General features: G+C 42.6%; 2 long non-coding RNA genes across 2 annotated transcripts in view; both read left to right on the top strand.

Annotated features, from left to right (window-relative positions):
• Positions 1-16,689, top strand: part of LOC132471865 (uncharacterized) — a 102,216-nt gene extending 85,527 nt beyond the window's left edge. The window contains exon 2 of the long non-coding RNA XR_009528931.1: positions 15,869-16,689. This is a non-coding gene — a long non-coding RNA (uncharacterized LOC132471865). The remainder of the gene's footprint in view (positions 1-15,868) is intronic.
• Positions 1,290-1,852, top strand: LOC132472089 (uncharacterized). Its single transcript, XR_009528990.1, has 2 exons — positions 1,290-1,431; positions 1,577-1,852. It is a non-coding gene; the product is annotated as an uncharacterized LOC132472089 (long non-coding RNA).
• Positions 16,690-16,942: the final 253 nt, after the last annotated feature.

The raw sequence follows: 16,942 nt of genomic DNA on the forward strand, positions 1-16,942 counted from the left end.
GGCTCACCGCTGTATTTATAGGGTTACGGTAATAAGACTGACCGAGAACAGCTTGGTTAATCAGTTTGTAATCACCCACGTAAAATGTTCTTGAATATAACCCCTTTTGAATGCCTGATTTGTCCTGAAAAGCATCAAGAGGAACGGACTATAATATAACGATTGTGATGAGCGTGTGGCTTGATTTTCCACACTTGGGATTTAATTGACATTTGATTTTGATTCTGTGTTTACCGTGTCACATAAAAATATTATGTTATTGACACATGTTGGACAGATGCTTTATTCCATGGAGTCGCGCCGTCCTCTCCTCCTCCTGCGATCCGGGAGTGGACAGTATGGAGTGACGGGATTAAATAGGCCCATAGAGAATTTTAATTTTAATTTAGATTCTAAGGAGATGTTTCTGGAGTTATAACTGAGAAATAACGCAGTTGGCTAAAATTATTCTGATTAGGCCCTACTATGATTTAACACATGATACGGGTTGAAATTCAACTTAGGAAGGGGGATGATAAAACATAATCGTTCTACTCCCTCTACATTTCTTCAGTCTGACTTCAGTTCACCACCACACCGTCTGTGTCGCCAATTCTCCTTTTCCTCCAAACCATGCGTACGCATGGGTCAGAGTTTGCTTAGGGCTGCGCACATTTTCCCGCCAAGTTGGTTTTTTATAGATCACAACCTTGGCGTGAAAAGTCACGTACGCAACTTTCAGCCCCGTTTTGTGCGTACGCAACGGTTATAAATGAGACCCCAGGGGCCTCATGTACTAAGACTTGCGTGGATTTCATACTGAAACTTGGCGTACGCCAAAACCCAGAAACTGTCTTACGCACAAATAAATTCAGATGTATCAAAGTGTGCGAACGCATGGATCCAAGCACGTTTCTTTTGTACATCTCGATCAACGTGGAATTGAGCGCACATGCCGAGGTGCCAAACTCCTCCCTGTCCACGTCCTCATTTAAATATGCAATTTCATTTAAATAGGCCTCTGGACCTGAGATTCACCTCTTAATCCGATCACCTGGCACCATGAACAGAGGCAAAAAACGAAACTTCACAGAGTCTGAGCTCGAGATTTTGCTCCACGAGGTAGAAATGCGCAAGCATATGCTATTGGAACCCTGTCAACAGGGATAAATGCAAAACAAAAGAGAAGTGAGTGGGAGTGTGTTTGCGAGGCCGTCAATGCAGTGGGGTCTCAGCAGCGCACACACTCTGAAATTAAAAAAAAGTGGTCAGACCTCAAGGTGGAGGTGAAGCGGAGGGTTTCTGCCCACCGCCGAAGCGTGACCGCAACAGGTGGGGGGACGGGAGTGGGGGAACTCTCCCCCTTCGATTTGAGAGTGGCCGCTTTGATCGGTGACACAGCTCTCACCGGAGTGGTGGGAGCCCATGAAGGGGACACCGATCATCCCCAAGGTAAATATGCTGAAGTCATAAATGCTGTAATTATACTGGTCATACAATTGGCTGCTTGCAATACACATAAGTCGTGCGTAAAGATGCCAGGATATTAAAGACTTTGACTCGTGTTTATTAACTTAAATTTTTTATTTTTGAATAGACAAGCAAGGAGAGGGCACGGATTGCTCCGTCGGCCCCGGCGTCTCCAGCGCCCTTCGGATTTGACCGTTTGCGATGTCCTCTAACAACGCTAACGCAGCCATTTTTAAAACAATTTTCTTCATCCATTGCGCATGCTTTTATAGCCACCCATATAATTGCAAGGTGTGTTAATTGTTCATTAGTGTGTCTCTGATGTGCAAATCACTCTGAGTCATTGTTTTCACCTTTTTTCCCAGTTTCCCAGCGTCACCTCTAAGTGTCGCCAAAGGAACAATAGCTGTAGAAACGTGCGTACGACAGCTCTGGAGCTGGCGTGGGGACCGCACATTTTTACGGTCATTTCACGTTTTGTACATCTGAACGTGAGCGTGGAAAAGGACGTACGCCACGTTTTTGTGCGTACGCAACCTTAGTACATGAGGCCCCAGGATAGCGGCCACCAATTTGCGCCGCTATTTCCTGTACGTAGGGTAACCAGACGTCCTATTTTGCCCGGATATGCCCTCTTTTTGAGACACTTTAAAAAAATGTGTGATGGAATTTCAAAATCGTCCGGGATTTTGTTAAAGCCTCATGCATCAGTTTGTTCACATAGAATTTGCGTTTCTCTGGGTCGATCACACAAACTAGTTAGGCTACGCCCTCCCCTACTCAGTTCTGTTCGCTTTGCATTAGTGGAAGTGAGTAGGGGGCGTGGTGAAGGAGAGCCTTCAGATTGGACGGTTTGACTTACTTAGTTACCGTCATGTTTTGTATTTTTTTTTTTTTACCATTATTGTTTTATAGGGACAAACATGAACAAATTTCTCCTACAGGGGATTGATAAAGTTCTATCTATTGAACAGAAAGAAACACTTCGTCATACTTTACCACAGAATTGGCCTACTGAATGCCACAGATATATTGTAAGCATTGGACTGAATGTATAAGTATATGCCTCTACTGGTGTTACTGGTGTAAGCCAATAGCCTTTTGAGGCAGTGTTGTTTCTGAATATTAGTGTAAAGGGCCTATAATGCATTAGTCAAAATGTATGGGTACACATTTGTATGCAGTCACATGTTAATATACCCCCCCCCCCCACCGACAAAATCTCACTCTGAACTCAAAACTTGAGAGCCCTGTAATACAATATAAAAAGTTTAAGTTTTTATGAATACAAGGTGAATTCATAATATCCTCCAGTATTAATATTTGTTGTCATTTTAGGGAAATGTCATGTTTTGGGTCAATGGTCAGGGTTTCTAAATTGATCTTTTACTGGAGCTGCATTCTGCTATTAAGGGGAAAAAAAGGCTCAATGTCAATAAGCATTACATAGCGTAGAACATCAGTGTTCAATGCCGTTATGGTGTCCGGCCACTGGTAACCACTAGTCGTTTGCATTCATTTTTTAGACTTGTTCTCCAGAATCAAGAGGCACTCCTACTCAGCATGAATAATGTACGTCACTGCCACGGAGCACAATTTCAAATAATTCATCATGAAATAAGATTTTATGTCTGTACCATAATTTATGTGTATTAATAATAGATAGGGAAAGTGTGGCGGTGGCGGCGGCAGAGACGGAGATGAAATGGTGGAGGTATCGAAGTTGCGTTTAATGTTATCACATAACGTGGTATTTACGAGTGGGGGAGATGAGGCTTGGTGGCAGGTAATGGTCGTCAAACAGGCATCCGGGGACGGCCCTGCAACACCATAACAAACACAGCCGGGATTCCGTCTCCATTCATGCTCGTGGAAGAAGCATGCTCTCAACATTAAAGCACGGGGGGGGGGTAGACAGGTGGGCCCGTACCCCACCTACTGTGTGCTTGCGAACACAATGTTTTGAGATTACTTATCCTGTGAAACTTGGTTTTCCTTTTGAATCTAATTACAAAACCATCATGACAACTGTCTCAAAACGCAGAAAGGAAACTCATTTTTATATTATGGCATCATCTCAATTCATATTTTTCTCATCATTAACTTGTGACAACCTCTGTTTCTCTGCAGAAGAAGCCTTGGTTGGCCCATGAGAAAGATGAGTTATTTCAAGATAAACAAAACACTAACTTAAATTAACACACTTTCAGTGGTCCTTTCAGTGATTCCGACACCAACTCGTACATCCTCTTCTACTTGGTCACAGCTCGTAGCTACACAGAAATAAAACCCACAAACCATTCAACTGAAGTAACTCTGTGATTCAGTTTATATCATTAACAAACTGCCCCCATTTTTGAACCGGGCATTTATTAGACTTATTATTTCACCAACCATTGTTTCATTTTCAGCATTATATTTCTATGCTGGCATGTTATCATGACCAACCTGATCCATAATGTAATTTCTTTATGGATTCTCTCTCATTGATGGCTGTTAAAGGTTTGGAGAAAAGATTGGTGAAGAAAATTGTGTGACCTTGAAAGGGAGACTCGGTGACATGGAGCTCCCACACTTTTTCTGTCTTTAACAAAAACTGAAAACTTTTGTCGAATACACTTTCATCTACAATACAACCACATAATTATATGGTAAAAATATAGAAAAGTCATCATGAAAAACAATAGCAACAATGCAATATCCAAACTAAATATGGAGTAAAAAACTTTTTTATCAATTTTTTTGGCACTAGACATGAACAGAGGAAACCACAAAAAGTGCTAGTTGGAATCATAATACATCACCAAATATGTCTTTGCATTTCTCTGCTTTTACCAGACTGGATTCCTTGGAGGGAAATACATTATTTGAATTCTGCGTCACATATTGGCGCAAATGATGAACTATTCATTCCACCAACCATCCTTCATACCAAACATTCTGAAGAAGTTCACATGTCCCCCCCCATCCTGGCCATTGCTCATGAGGGCCACCTTGGCATTTTGAGGGTGAAACAGCTCTTTCGATGTCTGGTACTGTGGCCTGTCATAGAGAGAGACATCGAGACCCTGGTGAAATAGTATACAGCCTGCCTGTTCAGTCTCCCCTGCTCGTTATGGTGGTCTACAAAGTGGCCTTCACAGGGTCTGCCACCACTCGCATGATCTCATTCCAGGTGGGAGACCGTTATATGCGTCACCAAATACAACAGCGCACAATTTATCTCTGTAGACTTTGTAGCCTTTTTAGGTGACATCAAGTCTTTGTCCCCCCGAGGCGAATTGGGGCATGGGGAAATTGAATCAGACTGAAGAACTGCATCAGAGCTCACCTGGCTAAGGGCTAAGTGTTCTCCACAGCACTTATTCGCACCCTGCTGCACTTCAAAAACAATGCAGTGCTCCACTTTCGGGACTGCCTGGCACTTCTCGTGATGGGGCATGAGCTACAGCTAGCCTTGAACCTTCAGCGGGCTAATACAGCTCCGGTTCAATTCTGGACTGGGTAGAAGTCAGCCAACCCCACCAAGACCACAAGCTGATGTCGTTCTGGTCCACGCCAATGCAGGTCACTGCTCAGCTATCTTCCACCTGTCGGATCGATCAGGGTGGCACCAGAGCCGCCTTCGGAAGGTTGCAATGTCTCCTGCCACGGACCGGGGCCCTAACATTGACTCAGGCTTTATATCAGGCGACATGGACTTCCCAGCTGAGGAGCCTCCAGCACCTGCTGAAGACCCCCCTGAACCCGCTACACGGCCAGTTCGGGCTCCATCATGTCCAGGGAAATCTCAGGAAAATCTAACTGATTTTTGAGACACTCATTTGATCACTGATAACTTTTTAAATGGCTATGTAACTGTCTGGTCCTATTTTCTGTCTTTGGAATTGGGAGGTGGGGGGGATATTACATTAATGGATTAGGCTAGGCTGCTGCAAGGAAGCGACTCAAAATGTAGAGTTGCTCTATTATTTTGACTCATTAATGAATTTGAATAGTCCACCAGGTGCCAATAGCTTCCATGAAGTATATCAACTCTAACCAGCCATTAGAAACCATATATGATAATGCTCACTGTGACAGCTGTGATAAAAAATCAGCGGAGGCTTCTCTAGTGAGTAGAGGGACGAAGATCCTCCTTAACGTTGTTGAGAATAAAAAATGTAGATTGTCCAGACTACTGTTATGAATTAATGCCCTTAAATATGACAACTTTAATGCCTTTATGTAATGTTCGTTTCCCTGGGTAAAGGGACACCCCTATCGCCTATTGACAATTACTTTAGGGAGGACGTTCCTTCCTCAGCCTCCATTGAATCCCATTAATTTCCCCGAAAGTGTTGGCGGCCGGTGAATAACATGGGGTTCAATTGGGAGAGAGGAGGAAAGTCCTCCTCTGAGTGGGTGTGACTAGCTAAGGGATCTGGATCGCCCCAATGTCTATTCACGAATAGGCTGGAGCCCTGGCTGCGCTATGAACCAAAAAGCAGGAGCCCTGGCTGTGGAGCAGCCCGGAGGGAGGGGTTATCAGCACAGGTCTTGACTACGAGAACCAACGAACCCGCTCAGTCGTATGCCTCGTTTCCACCGAGAGGTACGCTACTGTTCGTTGCGGTACAGTGCGGCTCTGTTCGCTTATATTGGTGTTTCCGCTGAGCGGTGCGTTCTCGGTGCGGCTCGGTTCGCTTATATTTGCTTTTCCAGGGCCAAAAGTTGGGCAAGGTCCCGAAATAAACACTGAGCCTATATATTTTCCGACACTCCTCCGTTGGGTTACCAAGCCATCTGAAAAGCTGGCGAAAACGCGGAGCTACACACGCCGTTATTCTGTAATCACTTAAAAAATATCCTGTTTGGTATGACTAGGTCACTGATATCTTTGCAACACAAACAGCGAGGAGGATTGACTTCATCTATAAATTAAGTCCCTCAATCTTAATTGGCTTAACACCATGACCAACATTCTGAAACATCCATTAACATCCACATTTGCCTCGAACAATGTAAGGCTTACAGCCCATGTAAATAGTTGTTAAATAATGTTCTTTTTCTTTTAATTGTTTGTTATTCTGACCGTTATGTTTGATATTATGGAAAGGATGTTGATGAATGATTCAGAGCATGACATTTCTAAATGGCATGACTTTTGGTCTCGTGTTTTCATTTTAATTAAAACAATTATAGCTGAAAATACACATAACCAAATTACAACCAATTGCTTCAGTCATTGAGGGCAAAAATAGGCCCCAGATTTTCTTATTTAGTTTTACAAATCAAGAGTAGGCCTGATTTGACTAATTGGCTTTGCATCCTTTCCTTCTGCCCTTGTAGTCCAAGACATGCTTCCCTTCAGCTTTCAAAGTACAATGCTGCCACTGGTGGATTTGTATCAATTGTATTCACATAATTATCCCTCCCTGCTATTTTGTGGTTCACCAAAACACGCTGAAACAACTTGAGTCACACATACTTATGCCACCATACGCCACTAACAGTGCAAGGAGGCCAATGGCAACCAAGCGCGCAGACCTTCCTTCCTCAGTTTAAAAAACCACCAGCCGCCACTCTTTCATATATATATATATATATATATATATATATATATATATATATATATATATATATACAACCCAGTCTCACGGAAATACGTAACACTGTCACCTCACGTCATTTAATCTATTAATTCGTGATCCGGGACACGTAATTTCAATTTCTTTTTTTCACTCTAAAAAGAAGAGATGAAGCAGCTACCCTTTTTTCCGTCGCGGTTTGCCTACAGAGCAGTGCACCTGCATTAAATATAACCGTGAATTGTCAGAATTTCTCAGAATCAAAGGTGAAAGTAGAAACGGGTGGCCAAAAGGTGTCATATTGTTAAAAAATGTGTGCTTTTTGGCACGATTTTTTTTTTATTACGTGTCCCAGATCACAAATGAATAGATTAAATGACGTGACAGTGTCACATATTTCCGTGATACTGGGTTGATATATATATATGCTTCTCAGTGCCGAGATACTTGTGCAGAGTTCAGAGAGCTGAGGGCATCAGGGGTAATTGACCTAAGTACCTTTTTGTCTTGGAGTCCAACAGCCTAGCTACACAACTATCCTGACCCCAAAACAAAATTATAATATATTGAAATGTGTGCTGTTGAAACAGGAAGTGGTTTTGAATAAGCAGCATTGAAATATTAAGCGGTATTAAAACAGAAAATAGCTTTAATAAGTGGTAGTTAAACAGGAAGTTGCATTTATGAAGGTAGTGGTATTAAAGACGTGGTTTTAAATATGCTTAATGAATTATGTCAAAATGTTCCATTTGCAGTCCCGCAGGGGTTGACTTGCGAAATGAGGTCGCGGTCCCATTTATTGGCTAATTAACAACACGCAAAAAAGAGGTTTGCATGGTGCGTGGCCCCCACTGAGAAATCCCACTCTAATGAACTGTACGCTAATAGCATCAACAGAAGATTAAACACTGCACTAACATGGATGCTCTGCCTTGAGGAATTTATCTATTTTTTCTTCTTCCACTTAGCTGGTGATTGCTCAACGCTTTGATCAGAGTCAAGCTTTATGGCGCATTTCCTCCGGAGGGTGCGGTTCGGTTCGCAAAGGTGCGGCACGGTTCGCGTTTCAACCGCCAAAAGTGGGCGTGACCTGGATTGAGCCGTACTGGTTTCGCACTCGTCTCCAGGACTCCTCCGTTGGGGTAGGCCTACTGAGACGCCTGAAAGGGTGCCGGCAAGTTCGAGCTACACGCCCCCTCCGTTGATTGGTCGACAGAATCGTCACTTCCGGGCGATATTGGGATAAAAACAAACAAACAGTACCCGCAAGGTATTATTCTGGATAATCGACATGTCGCGCAAAACATTAGCTTGGGCGAACAAGGAGGTGGAGACGTTCCAGAAACTGTTGCTGGACGTTCCTTTTTTACATTGTTTTTACTGAACAGGCTACTGTGTCGCACTGCTATGATGTTTAGGTAGCTGCCGCGATCGACATCCGGCCTACCATAAGGGTACTTTCGGATGTGGAAACATGTGGCGCGTGTGTGTGTGTGTGTGTGTGTCACCTTTTACGAGGTTCATTTACAAATTCAGATTAGGCGACTTTCCACCAGAGAGTTTCTGTTGATGTGTGTGTGTGTGTGTGTGTTGTGATGTATCCTGCGTGTACCCTCACCTTTTATGCGGTTAATTTACTGATTCCGTTTTGGTGAGTTTCCACCACAGTATTTGTGTGTATTTGTGTATTTGTGTATTTGTGTATGTGAGTGAGTGAGTGAGTGAGTGAGTGAGTGAGTGAGTGAGTGAGTGAGTGAGTGAGTGAGTGAGTGAGTGAGTGAGTGAGTGAGTGAGTGAGTGAGTGAGTGAGAGAGAGAGAGAGAGAGAGAGAGAGAGAGAGAGAGAGAGAGAGAGAGAGAGAGAGAGAGAGAGAGAGAGAGAGAGAGAGAGAGAGAGAGAGAGAGAGAGAGAGAGAGAGAGAGAGAGAGAGAGAGAGAGAGAGAGAGAGAGAGTGTGTGAATTGTGATGCATCTTGTGTGCACCCTCACATTTTTAGGAGTTTACTTTTACAAATTGAGTTGAGGTGAATTTGCACCACAGTATGAGTGCGCAGTGTGTCTGTGTTGGTGGAGAGGTTTGGAGAGGTGGCATCGATGCCATTCCCTCCTCACCGACCCGCCCACCTGCTAACGCCTCCTGTCCTATATCCACCTTTTCATCTCCTACCCTAACTTCCTTTTCGGTTTCTCTCAATGAGGTTCTATCACTTCCCACTGCCCAACAACCTGCCCTCTCAACACTATCCCCTCCCACCTTCTTCTGTCTGTTGCTCACTACCTCATCCTTTCCTTATCCATCTCATTTAAACCGTTTTTGTTTTCCGAACATGCAACAAGATTTAACCCTCTTTTAAAGAAACCCATTCAATGTAGAGAGGGAGGTTCAACCCTAAGGATTCTATTCTTGGTACCATTCTCCATCTCTGTACACAAAGTCATTGGGAGCTGTCTTTCACTTCCATGGCTTTTTATACCACAGCTATGCAGATGACACACAGCTTAAATTCTGTAATTTTCAAAGTCTGAAAACAAGGTGGAAGCACAAATGCCTGCTTGTCTGGATGACTTAGCTCAGTGGTTGCTGAAACACAACCTGAAGCTCGCTTGGAGTAGTTTGCCTATATGATGAATTGCATGCAACCGCATGATTCTTGCAATTTCTAGGAAGTATTATACACTTTATGCAAATCTATTTGGATAAAAGTGTAAGCATAAATGCTATGTAATGTAGAGCCTAGATTGAGGGAAGCCCAAGCAGAGTGGGGACCGCAAACCCGGGCCAACGTGTATGTGGCAACATTAATTAACATGGATTTTGCATAATTAAAGCGTGGGCAAAATCAATGACATTGAAAGACATATTTTTTGCCTCACTTTAATAGACTAAAGTATAACTTCAAACACTGTTTAAGAGTTATTGGAACAAGCCATAACTCTATTTATTCCTCCCACGGCAATATATTCACCCGAAAAAAGGCATTACAGATTTCCTTTTGATCCTTTAACTTCATGACCTGTCAAATAGGTTGATTATCTATTCCAGGCACTCTAGGTAACAAAAAGTATAAACACAGAGCTAAAATATAGTGTGTGTGTGTGTGTGTGTGTGTGTGTGTGTGTGTGTGTGTGTGTGTGTGTGTGTGTGTGTGTGTGTGTGTGTGTGTGTGTGTGTGTGTGTGTGTGTGTGTGTGTGTGTGTGTGTGTGTGTGTGTGTGTGTGATAAAGAGGTGTTTGCAGTGCTTAAATTGTACAGTGGGAGGTCCCACTGTGGATCCGGAGACTTAGGCCCCGTCCACACGAAGCCGAAACGGGCGAAAGCGTTCCGGTTTCGATCTATCCGGTTTCGGAGTATCTCCGTAAAGAAGGAGTCAAGCGAAACCGGGTAGATCTGTAGAAATGCTGTAGTACACATGCCATGCCCATAAGGGGCGCTGCTTCTGCTACAGAAATCCAGCAGAAAATTAAGTAAGAAGTTTACGGTATCGGTCAGCGGATTCACCGGCTTTGTGTGGACGGAAGGCCGAACCGTACAAGACCTTTGCGGTTTCGCCATGAAATCGGCTTCGTGTGGACGGGGCCTTAGTACGGGGGTTAGAGGTAATGGAACAAAAAAAAATACACTGCCTACTAGTGTTGTGCTGATGGATGATGTCATCTTCCGTCGTGATAGCTGACTGACACGCGCGCCCCCCTCCCCCCCCTGTCAGACACACACTAATGCTAGTCTCTTATATAGTTAACCTAAATACATTGCAGGGATTGCTCTGTAAATTAAATTGAGAATATAACTGATGCATATGCAAGCTATTTTAAACACGGCAGCCTTTGCCTGAGACGTGTTAGTCTTCCGCAATCTGAAAGCATTTCTCGAGCCGGATTGCACAGTGCCATGTCGCTAAACTAGGACTGTGCGGCTGGAGAAAATATACAGCGAGGCAGCAGCCTCCCTCCGTGTGATCCTGTCCTTAGCGGAGATAGCTGCCATCACCACCAATGCTTGGTAAGCGTTGATTACAGAGTCGTGCGTGACAGTGACTGAGTGCGATCCTGAAGAGCCGCTCGATACCAGAGAGGCATACTGCGGGAAACATGAATTTTCGTTTCCAAAAATGTATTTAAAAACCAAAATATCTGTTTGAATGTTCAATTCAATGGTTTTATATCTTAAACAAATTCCGTTGCAGAGAGGAGGCAGGTACGCAGGATAAAATATCCTATTTAAAAAGAGTTAGTCGGCCAACACTGAAACATTTTGCTGATTGTAAATTGACATGAAATATTGTAGACGTTCATAATCCTGCTCAGTGATATTTATAATTTCTAATAACTTCTGCGTGTTCGCACACGCATGTGGTCATGCATGGTAACCGTTTTTTCCTCTCTGCTTGCTCCTCAGATGAGGCGAATTTCAAAAGTGTCGGGAGTGGTTTGTTGGCCCAGCTTTTCAGTGCGTCAACCGATCTCTGACTCTTTCAAATTACGTTAAATCTTAATAAACAACATGAAATTCTTGGGATTTTTTCTGTAAATTAATATATGCATATTATTATTTCATTTTAAACAGTCTTTTATTTAAAAAAATAATAATTACGAGAGGTACTGGATCTGCCCAAATAAGTACCGGAACACAGGGAGGCCAAAATTAAGAGGGGCCGGATCTTGTTCCGGCAGGATCCGGCTCAAATTAACCACTGGGTGTTTGTATATAGTGTGTGCGTGTGCGCATGCGTGTGCGCACGCGTACTGGGTCGGGGGACTCCAAGCATTAATTCCCACAAGCCTGCTGACCTACTTAGGAAGCAACACACTACAAAACTCTGTTAATACACAATCAGCATTCCCACCGTCACATCACATGATCATCATGTTTCAAAGGATCGCAGAGTCACACCATAAAAAAACATCCAGTAGATTCAGTAAGCATGCCATGACTCACCCAACTCCTATTTTTTTTCCAACTTTATTTTTCGTTGTTTTAAGTTGTTTGGTTTTATATGTTAAAGTGGCAATCACGAAGATTTCTGTTTTGTTCTCTTGGGGCGCTAAACAGCAATTTTTTCCAGAGATAAACAGTATCACCACCAATAACCAGTTCATAAAATGCTAATAGGCCTACTGCAAATGCAAAGGCTTTCAATTATTATTGCGCTACCTCATTTTGTGATAAATAGGGACTGAACAGTCCTTGAGTTTGAAATTCGTCGACATTGCCCCATTAAAGAGCCCGTGTGGGGTTTCGTTTTCGAGCTCTGTCTTGGCAGCTGTTGCCTGGGAAGTCCGGTAGAGGGTTAAGCTTCTTGGACACTTGGACAACGCCATGGTGTGTATGGATTTGCGGTTGTAAGGAGATCGTTCTGGACAGCTGTTGATGTTGATCAACTAACACAAAGATATGTGTGGAGCTCCATCAGAGCAGCAGTATGGTCTGAACCCTCACGTTGTACAAGTGAGGGTTAAGCTTCTTATAATATAAAAGCCATGAAGTGTGGTGCCTTTCATATACAACTCGGCTTTTACACCACAAAGGTACTAAAAATGTATCCCAAAGGTCTGTTGGTCGTGACCACGGGGATGAGACGGCCCCCATCCTTTCTATAACTCTCAGCCCAAAACATCCAGCGGAAACAGACAAAGACTGTACTACGATAATTAAATAATGTAATGAAACACATTTTTCTTATAGAATAGCGAAATGTCTCCATATCTTACTCTATAGTGAACAGAGTAGTCCAAACGCACACATAAACAAGTCACTGTCCTGTTGTTTTGCCCTGCAGAATTTATCTGTACGATTAATGCCACACAGAAAATATCTTTACTCCTACAACCATTTTTTGGTGTGTAAGGATCAGGAGTTTGTTATCCTCTCTGTGTCCACGGAGTTGTTTGAACAGAAAAGAAGAACGCTGAATTGATGGCATGGATGGATTGTGCGAGACCAATTCTACAGGAAGACTTTGTGGCTCTCCTCCAGGCCCAAGGGAACCGGAGGCTGTGATCTGCTCATCACTGGGTGGATAAGGGCCTTGTTGCCATTCAATATGCATGCAACACAATCAATTATTTACTTGTGAATCCATAGAAATGGGCATTTAAAGACGCCGTGATATTGGGATAATTTCACAATTGCTAATGTTTTTTCCCACTGTGCACTCACCAAGGGTGTGCAGCTGTGCATAACATTTATACCACAAAAATTAATCGTTAAAATTGCTTTGGAGGAATGCAGCGGTTGCAAGAGGGTGTAGGACGGATGCGCCTCCTGCCCGGTCTGTCCCACCTCAATCACAGCCATATATCCTGTTTTACTTTGAAACCCATCACGCTGTGTATAAATGCAATGCCATTCCACTTCTGTGATCCTCTGTTCCCTCTCTGAATCAGGAATGCAGGACATACTTAACATACTACATATAGACAGGGGATCTGAACCCATGACCTCACTTCATGCTGAGAGAGGGATCGGAACAGATCCCTCTCTGAGGGACATGCACCTATGACAATTAAATTAAACCAAACAGTAGTCAATCAAAATCTTTGAGGATAATTATTTGAAAATATGTTTTTTAAATTTCTGAAATTCAAATTGAATGATGTATAACCTCCTCTATTATTTCAAGTCAGCAATTTGCTTCGATTTTTTTCTAGATCTTTTAATGTTTTTGGCTAAGTGTGGAAGTCTACGGCACTTCCGGGCAACCATTTATCATTAACTATGGCATATCAATTATGAACTGAATCCTCATGGGAGTTTGAATTGTGTCTGGGCTGATCATGCTGCACTGACTATTTTAGTCTCGAAGCAGTTTTCAGTGGAAGGGGAAACCTATGTGATATGTTCCCTGAAATGATCTTTATCAGTCGATGTTCTGTCTAGCAATAATAATCTTCTGCTATTTTTGTGTGGCGGTATCTTCTTCTGAGTCTTCAGGAGAAGTCTTCTCTGTTGTTTAAACATGCAAAGTGCCTTCTGGTCTGGTGCCTTGATTGGAAGATAGATGCAGAAGTAGCCATGAGAGATGGCTATAGGTGAGGGGAGTGAGTGGCAGGGCCAAGGCTGTGTTGTTTGTGTGATCCTATGTCATGGCATGGCAATATATATTGGGTGTCTTAATGGTTATGACCACGGGTATGTGAAAACCCGAACCAGTAACTTCGTCCCTCAATTCTGTGCTTCCAGTTCCAAGTTTATTTCTAGTCCTTGCCAGTGTATTTCTATTATTTTCCTGTGTATTTTATTGACCAATGGGAGCAACAATAAACCCCCTCCTCTCTATTACCCTGACAACTATTGTCTACTCGACAATGAGTTTAAATGACGCGTCACTCTGAATATATGACAATTGGAATGTTTAAGGTTCCAAAGTAATTAGGCATGAAACAGATGGAAATATTATGTAAGCTCTTGTTCTATTTCGTATCAATGACGGGGACAGTAGAGTACGAACAGCCAAGCACCGACTGTTTGGCATGCATTTCTCATTGCTCAGGCTCACATCAAGAAAAGCTCAAAACATGAAAAGCCAATTACTGTGTGGGAACCCCACAAAACACAAAAATCCGCTTCAGGAGATCTCCATGACAGTATTTGCAGACTTCCTACACAAGCGATTCAGGTTTGTTTACGGCGGCGGCAGGGGGCTGCAGGCCAATAAAAATGTGGGGCTAGTTTGCAGCTGCTTCGGCTGCCTCGGAGCAAACTGCAGGACCGTAAAAGTGAATGAGGGTCGGGGGGGGGACGCGCAGGGGAGATATCAGACCTCCTCAGAAGCAATCTGTTGGAAGCCCTCACAAACCCTAAAGTCCAAACATACATCATCGGCAGCAGATAAAGCGCATAGATATGGCGATGTTACAGACATGGCGTTTTTGAGCGAGGGTAGTCATAATGCGACAAGACAACAGGGAGCGAGATATTAAACCGCTGAATCAATACGATACACAGCCCGCCTCTGGACATTCACAATTGCACAATCATTTAGGTTTTCATTTTTCAGATGTGCCAAGCCTCACCTTTTTTATGAATGGCAATTTGTTAGAACTTTGGTGATATTAAACAGGGCGCTACACGTAATCAGCCTTTCTTGTCTGTTGTGATTTTATTCACTACCATCTATCGGAAGCAGATTCACAAACATCAAACTAGTTCCCTTATCAAATCTATAACAAAGATTTAACACCTTAAACCATATCTCCAAGGAAAACATCCACCTCTGCTAACAAAATGCTTTGACTTGCTTTCTGCTTATTAGGTCCAATGAGTACCGAGTGAGGTCACCAATCGATTAGACATGAACACTGCAGTAGGGGTTTTGGGTGAAAACCTTATTCTTTGTGCAGATAAAAGAAGACCCAGTGAGATTCCACTCAGAATATGCCCATGGTCATGTTCTAACCTATACTGTCTTATATTTTCACAAAAAATAAATTTTTTCTCAAATATTAGATTTTCTCCAGTATTACTCTAAAGACGAAATTGATTCAGAGACGGCTGGCTTTCATTGAGCCACAGGTATCTTGAATGTTATTCTGCAGGCGCTCTGTTTGAACAACAGTGAAGTGCTGTGGTGAATAGGTCAGACGGTTTCAATAACAGCAGCTACAAGTGGTCTAGGGCCCCTTCGCCAAGCAAAAGAGTGGGCCATATCTTTACTCATTCATCGGTAGAGGAAACGGTTTCTGTTGTTAAAAAATCTCTTCTACTTATACATAATAGATCCTAACTATTATTTGGGTATTTACTATTTTGTACATATGATCGTCTTTTTTTTTCTTTTTCCGTTAAAGCAATTTGAAAGCTGCATGTATGATCAGGGATAGTGGATTTAGTCGGTGGTGAGGTTAGTTGAGACTAGGGATGGGCAAAATGATTCTTTTCCGGGAACTAGTTCTTTCAGTTCAGTTCACTATAACGATTCGTTTATTTGATTCGTTCGTTTTGATTCGTTCGTTACGTCAGATTACATCTTAAAAAAAATTAAAAATAAAAAAACTTTTTTTTATAATTTCTTTTTTTTTTAAATTGGTCGTGGGTCCGGATAGGACCGTCAAGACCGCAGTCCGCCGTTTGGAGATGCCTGCTATATAGTATGTTGAACGTCCCACCGATATTTATACCACTTGCTTACTCTCTATATTTCATTCATGGTTTTACATTTATAATTTTATTTTACTTTACATTTAATTCTTCATTGTTCAGGCATTACAGAACTTGCATGGTCATAAATAAAAAATACGAACTGCAGTTTAATTTCTTTGTTCTTAAATTGACGTAGAATGGAGCAAAGACTCCTGGGATTGGGAAATGCGTTTATCCAATAAACAGATGGAGGTCAAGTCTATTTTCGAAAAAATGTAGGGGGATATATGAGTCGAATGGTATGACCCAAGATACGTCAGACAGAGAAAGCGCGCATATTCGACGGTACCGCCTTGTCATTGGTTTACCCAGGTGCCATTCCAACACCATTGCTACCTCTCATTGGCTGAATCTTTGAGAAAGTTGTAGACTCAATCAATGGAAGTCGCGGGGAGACGGAGCTCTGTTCGTTTGTATATTTTATTTACGTGACCATATGTTTGGTTTATGTTAAAAAAAAAGAATCAAAGAACCAGTTCTTCTTGTTTTGGGGAACCAGTTCTTGTCGTTCACGTTCGGGATTCGTTCGTTGTAACGAATCAGTCGCGACCGACACATCCCTAGTTGAGACGGTAGAATTACATCCAATGAAAGAGTTGCCAGAGGGAGACTCTGGATGAAAGCCAGGATGACATAATGGACCTTGAAGAGTTCACCATTTGCTACTACTCTGTAACTTGGCAGATATTTTTTTCAGAATCAGTAAATTTTGATTCATGTTCATTAGCAAGGATTTCAGAAGTCAGTATCACAAAGTAAGGATAATTTTCAGGTCATATTCAGCA

The sequence above is a fragment of the Gadus macrocephalus genome, chromosome 14 (genome assembly GCF_031168955.1).
Source record: "Gadus macrocephalus chromosome 14, ASM3116895v1".
Classification (NCBI taxonomy): domain Eukaryota; kingdom Metazoa; phylum Chordata; class Actinopteri; order Gadiformes; family Gadidae; genus Gadus; species Gadus macrocephalus.